The sequence below is a fragment of the Anarhichas minor genome, unplaced genomic scaffold (genome assembly GCF_050575085.1).
Source record: "Anarhichas minor isolate MPS153535 unplaced genomic scaffold, ASM5057508v1 ptg000036l, whole genome shotgun sequence".
Lineage (NCBI taxonomy): Eukaryota > Metazoa > Chordata > Actinopteri > Perciformes > Anarhichadidae > Anarhichas > Anarhichas minor.
In genome coordinates this window covers 287,283-293,433 of record NW_027466482.1, presented here as the reverse complement: position 1 = coordinate 293,433, position 6,151 = coordinate 287,283, and positions in this window count along the sequence as shown.

Below are 6,151 nucleotides of genomic sequence, written 5' to 3'. Positions count from 1 at the left end.
GGTCACTAATAGATCAGGAGTCACTAATAGATCAGGAGTCACTAATAGATCAGGGGGCACTAATAGATCAGGGGGCACTAATAGATCAGGAGTCGCTAATAGATCAGGGGTCGCTAATAGATCAGGAGTCACTAATAGATCAGGGGTCACTAATAGATCAGGAGTCGCTAATAGATCAGGGGTCACTAATAGATCAGGGGTCACTAATAGATCAGGGGTCACTAATAGATCAGGAGTCACTAATAGATCAGGGGGCACTAATAGATCAGGGGGCACTAATAGATCAGGAGTCGCTAATAGATCAGGGGTCACTAATAGATCAGGGGTCACTAATAGATCAGGGGTCACTAATAGATCAGGAGTCACTAATAGATCAGGGGGCACTAATAGATCAGGGGGCACTAATAGATCAGGAGTCACTAATAGATCAGGAGTCACTAATACATCAGGAGTCGCTAATAGATCAGGAGTCACTAATAGATCAGGGGTCACTAATAGATCAGGGGTCACTAATAGATCAGGGGTCACTAATAGATCAGGAGTCACTAATAGATCAGGGGGCACTAATAGATCAGGGGGCACTAATAGATCAGGAGTCACTAATAGATCAGGAGTCACTAATAGATCAGGGGGCACTAATAGATCAGGAGTCACTAATAGATCAGGAGTCACTAATAAGCAGACCGCGGTCCGGATCTGGACCCAGACGCTGTTGTATCTGGACCTACAACCGATAGTTAACCGATAGTTAAGAATGATTACATTTTGACGGAGAGCTTCTATTTCAACCTTCACGGCACTCGTTCAGCGATGCAGGAAACACAACGACCAATTACATGCGTTGTAAATCACATCATGTGATACTGCTCAGCCAATCAAATATGTGTATTCTGATAAACTTCCCAGAGAAGTTATTTCACATGAAGTTCTCCAAAAAGAGAAGAGGGGTCAGAGAGACCAGAGTCTTTAACCAAGAATGGACAGACTGCTATAGGTTCATTCTCCCCACTGGCAGTTTAAAACCAGGATGTCTCACATGTTCAGAGACCGTGATGATTATTAAAAGCAGTAATGTGAAGCGCCACTAAAGAGACAAAAGAACTTTTTTGAGCAAACGTACCCACTCACATCTGAAATGAAGTCACAGATAATAAACAACCTAAGAGCCCAATATGATCAGAATCCTAACGCATCAATTCACTGACCAACAATGATGTTACCAGAGAGAATAGAGCTGAAACAAGTGGTTTAAAAACCACAGACACACGTTTCTCTTTTTAGAAGATGAGGGTAATATAATATCATGTTTTCTTGATTGACATCACTTCACACCTTATTAAACTGAATCTAACGCTGCAGGGCAATTCAGTGAAATACATTTCTTTCTAAAATTCAGTTCTTTATTTTAACTTTCACATTTTTCAAAAGTTTTCTTTTATGCAATTTATTCTTAAATGCAGCCCTTATGTTCTCGACCTTTGCATGCGGAAACTCTCTAAATGGAGCTCATTGAATTGAATTAAATACCCCTGGCCTATATGATTGAGCTACTATGATTTTACAAAATTCTTATTCCATTTAATGGTATATTTTCTGTTGGATTGCTTATCTTTCAATTGTATTGCTTACCGTTTCATTTATGTTCATTGTATTATCTTTTAATCATATTCTATATGTAGATGTTCCTATTTTCACACTGAACTGCGACTGTACGCAATGTGCTACAAAAATTAAGTTTAAAAATGACGTCTGTAATTGTTTTATTCCATTGTGCCTCTGCTTTTGAAGGCTGCTTGAAAGCAGCGGGGATAAGGAGTTGGGATTCAGTTCGATTTTCTTTGTCCCGGTGATCGACACATCTGGGTGATGCCTTCAATTTGAATGTGCGTTAGCATGTTGAATGTGTTTCCATTCACAGCACCTACAATGCTAGAGCAACGCCGACACACCGTCTCTCAACTCTCTCTCCACTGCTCTTGTAGCTGACCAGGTCTCCCAGCTCCACCGTTATATTTGCATAGTGTGACTGGACTTGCACGCCAATCAGCTTGTTGTTCTAACACCAGCAGTCATTGCTAACGACGTACGGCTAAAAGCTTCCAGTGCATGAACACTATGGTTCCGCATTACCCGTAAAATCTTCTTTTTGTGTTAGTGGTAAGAATCAAACGGACTATGACAGCAGAAATACTTTAGCATTTTTGCCTGGAAAAAAATAAGACCTGAAGCTGAAGTTTGAGGGGATCAACAGCATGAGGACCGGTTGGGACAGTGAGAAGAGGAAACAAGAGCTTACAGAGGATACTGGGCAGGAAGTCAACAGGTTGGAGAGAGCTCTGAATTCAAACAGAAGGAGGATGACACCCAGCTCAAGGAGTGCAAGGAGAGAAGAGAGAAGAGGAAGTCAAAGTCTCCTTTTCCAGCTGGAGGAGACAGGGAGCGTTCGAGCAGGAAGAAAACTAAAGGGCAGAAGTTGGCTGGAAGGAGGAGAGTGAAAAGATCAAATACTGCCTTTGAGAAGAGCTGGAAGGCCCTGGACTCAGAGCTTGAGAAAAGCTACCGAGCTGAAGGAGAAGTGTGAGGAGCTAGAACTGGTGATCAGAAAAAAGGACAAAGTGATCAGCAGATGTGGGACAGAAAGGACGTCTCTTAAAGCTTTTACTGGAACAATACATACTCTCAACAAACCATGTGATATTCTTGGACTGGATCAGAGCCTCTCTTGAATTTCCATCCCACAGCATGTAGGAACATTACACTGTACAATATGACACTGTAACCAAAGTATGCATCTTCTTCACAGATTCTTCTTTACATTCACACATCACAGAAAAATGAAGTTTAAGTAGTTATATTTTTGTACATTTTAGGTGTGAATGACAGAGGCAGCATTTCCATAATAACAGTCTGATATCTGCACCACATCATACCGGCCTATCCCTGGAGCCCTTCAGCCTGCCGTGCTGTTGACATTGCTCCTTGCTGGTTTCTTAGCAACAGCATTTGTACCTAATGGGCAGAGTTAAATCAGCCTGGTTAACAGTGAGTGAAAAAGCTGTTGGAGAGGACAGAAGCTGCTAAAATAAGCGCTAAAGTGAGGAATAACTACCAGGATGAAAGGCTTTTAGTATGGAGGTAAAAGGAGGGGCGGAGGCCTGGAGTCCAGCAGCAGAGCAGACTGAGATGACTAAAGCAAACAGTGAAGAGCCATCAGACCCCCATCTCTGACCTCCACACGCCCACCAGTGGTAGGCCGTCAGGGCCTGCAAGGCCTTCTCTGCTGGCCTAGACAGAATCACAAAGTTATAGCTATTTTATAATTTAATATTTTTTCTTAAATACACTACATGTATTATAATTTATACAAATATTTCCCCCATTATCTTATGTTCTCATTGCACAGCTACTGTCTTCCTCAGTTGCTCTGCTTCCAGTGCAGCTTGTTTTAAGTAGAGCTTTTATCCAATCAGATTTCACCTCTGTGTCTCTAGGTAAGAACTGAGGCCCGAGGCCTGTAGACTCACAAGTGAATCCCTTTGCACTTTAAGTGAATGGGGACGATATTGTTGATTGTCATAGTCTTCAACCAATCAGATCTTTAGTTTGACATGTTGGGCGTATTCTTTGACGTGTCAGAGCCTGCTAGCTGGTCTACAAGTACGTGATTGGTCAGTGAGCTAGCCTGACATGTTGGGCGGTGACAATCCCAATATCTGCTGCCTCTGTGGAGCGGACATTTTCAGCCTCAAACACATTAAAACGTATTCAAGAAATACAACTGGGGAGGCTCGACTGTCTTCACTGGCGTCCATGAATCCAGAAGGACTTCTTACTGGAACTAAAACACACGGATGTACTGAACAACCGTGAGATTAAACTCTTTGTTAACAAAGAAAGGAGGATGCACTTTGTCTTTAAATAGTGAACAGCAGCTCTGGTAAGTTAAATGCTTTTGTTTTTACATCTGCAGTAGCTTTAATATGCTTGTTTATATATTATTATTTGTACAACTTGTTTTTATGAAGATGGATTTTTGTTTGGTTTTATATGTGATAGGAACTATTGTTACGTCCTATGTTGCTCTGGGGACATATTTAGTCGGTGCACAGTAACAAGAAGACACGTGAAGCGGCAGAAGTCGATATACTCCACACAAAGTGTTAAAGTTAAAGTGTTAAAGTTAAAGTGTTTAAGTTAAAGTGTTAAAGTTAAATTATTAAAGTTAAAGTGTTAAAGTTAAAGTGTTTAAGTTAAAGTGTTTAAGTTAAAGTGTTTAAGTTAAAGTATTAAAGTTAAAGTGTTAAAGTTAAAATGTTAAAGTTAAAGTGTTTAAGTGATCGTCTTTGAAGATTCATGTGTTTTTAAGTGGACTCATTTTCCCTCTCGGTGTTGACAGACGAATAAATCCGTCACGAACAAGAGCTCAGGTGTTGTGTATTTCCTGGAGGGAGTGATAGCGTTACTACTGTGTTTATGTGTCTATGGTGTCGTTTTTATGATACGGTTAATATTGTTCCCTCTGATGTGAATAATATTTGAATGGCCCGTGCTCTTCAGTGTGCGGTGGAATACGTGTTTTAGTTCCGCAGTTTTTTCAATGCATTGTCCGTTAATGACGCAGCATCCCGTGCGCGTATTCATGTATCTACACTCTGCAGTTAGTGTATTATTTATAGGTATTGAGCTTAATTTGTAGACAAAACAAATAACTGTTGCAGGACAGCAGTGAAGGCCCAGGTATAAAATGCACGGCCCGCCACTGACGGCCACTAATCTGCTGCCTTAAAGGAACATTCTGCCATATCGCTCTCCATCAAGTCTTTATTTGCCAGAGCAGCTACACGTAACCTGTGCAAATTTTAAGATAGATAGATAGATAGATATAAACTTTATTTATTAGTTAACGGATGAGTTCTATAAAGATCCAAATGGAGATATTAGCTACAGAGACCAAAGCCGTGTTTTGTTTCAGGCTGTAAGGTGGCCATTTTAACGGGGGTCTCTGGGTTTAGCGGCCATGAAATCAAATGGCACTTCAACGTTGGCTTCATTTGGTATCAACAGCCATGTCTGTTGTTAAAGACTTGCATAAAGAAAAGCATGACCGATCTCTGCAAAAGGATTTTATTTTGGTTTCAGTCAAAAACACACTCAATATACAAGCAGACTGGATTTGATTGCAGCTATATTTCAAAAGTCATAAAGAAACATTTAGTTAATAAATACATTTTGCCCATGTCCATAAATGTGGTGGTGTGATTTTCTTTTCTCATCATATTTACAGAACACCATAAATAACTTCACGAGATGGAGCACATTTTAGGCTTTGACAAAAGGAAAATAAGTAAATCCAAACTTATATGTATAAATATAGGTTCATCTGAGGCGGACACGAAGAGAAAACTTGAATCCTGTTGTTCAAACACGCCCACGTAACAATAATGACCAGTGGCTTCAGGAGTCATAGTGAACACAATCAAGCTGCCTCACCGGCCACTCCAATGGGTTACATTGCATATGGTCTGTTGGTCTTCCTGCAGTCACTCAGATATGATCATGGAAACAATAGAACATGTCCTCAGATGATACTCAGGTTATGGTAGAAAATCAAAATGCTGCAGAATGTACATCAGGTGGTTCTATCGTCTTGCCAATCAAATACTGTATCAGATATCAAAGCAGCAGACTTCCCGTGTCCCCCATTAAATATGTCCAACGGTATCATGCTTCTCACTGTACAATCATATTCATCATGTAGCAGTCATCAATGGGCCTCTTTCTTTACTGCAAGATACCAAACGTGAGAGAAAAGACACATCTAGAGAATGGCTTTGCATATTAGTAACATTAACAGGACTTTATTTCAGGGCCAAGCTGTGCTCCGCATTGTGAACCATACCCAACCCTGTCGTCTCTCCTCCAACAAGGAGACCTCTTCACAAAATCTCCATCTCTCATAGTGCAAAAGGTTACACACACTGGGAGGATGTGAGAGCTGTTTCCCATCGTACTCATTCTTTCCCCCTTTTAACAGACAGCCCATTAGAGCTGAATCGACGTTGTGTTGCTGTAGTTTAGCTCTATAATGAAGCATCTATTTGAAGAAAGAGATCGGTCTGATGGAGAAACGGGCCAACAGGATCCACAATAA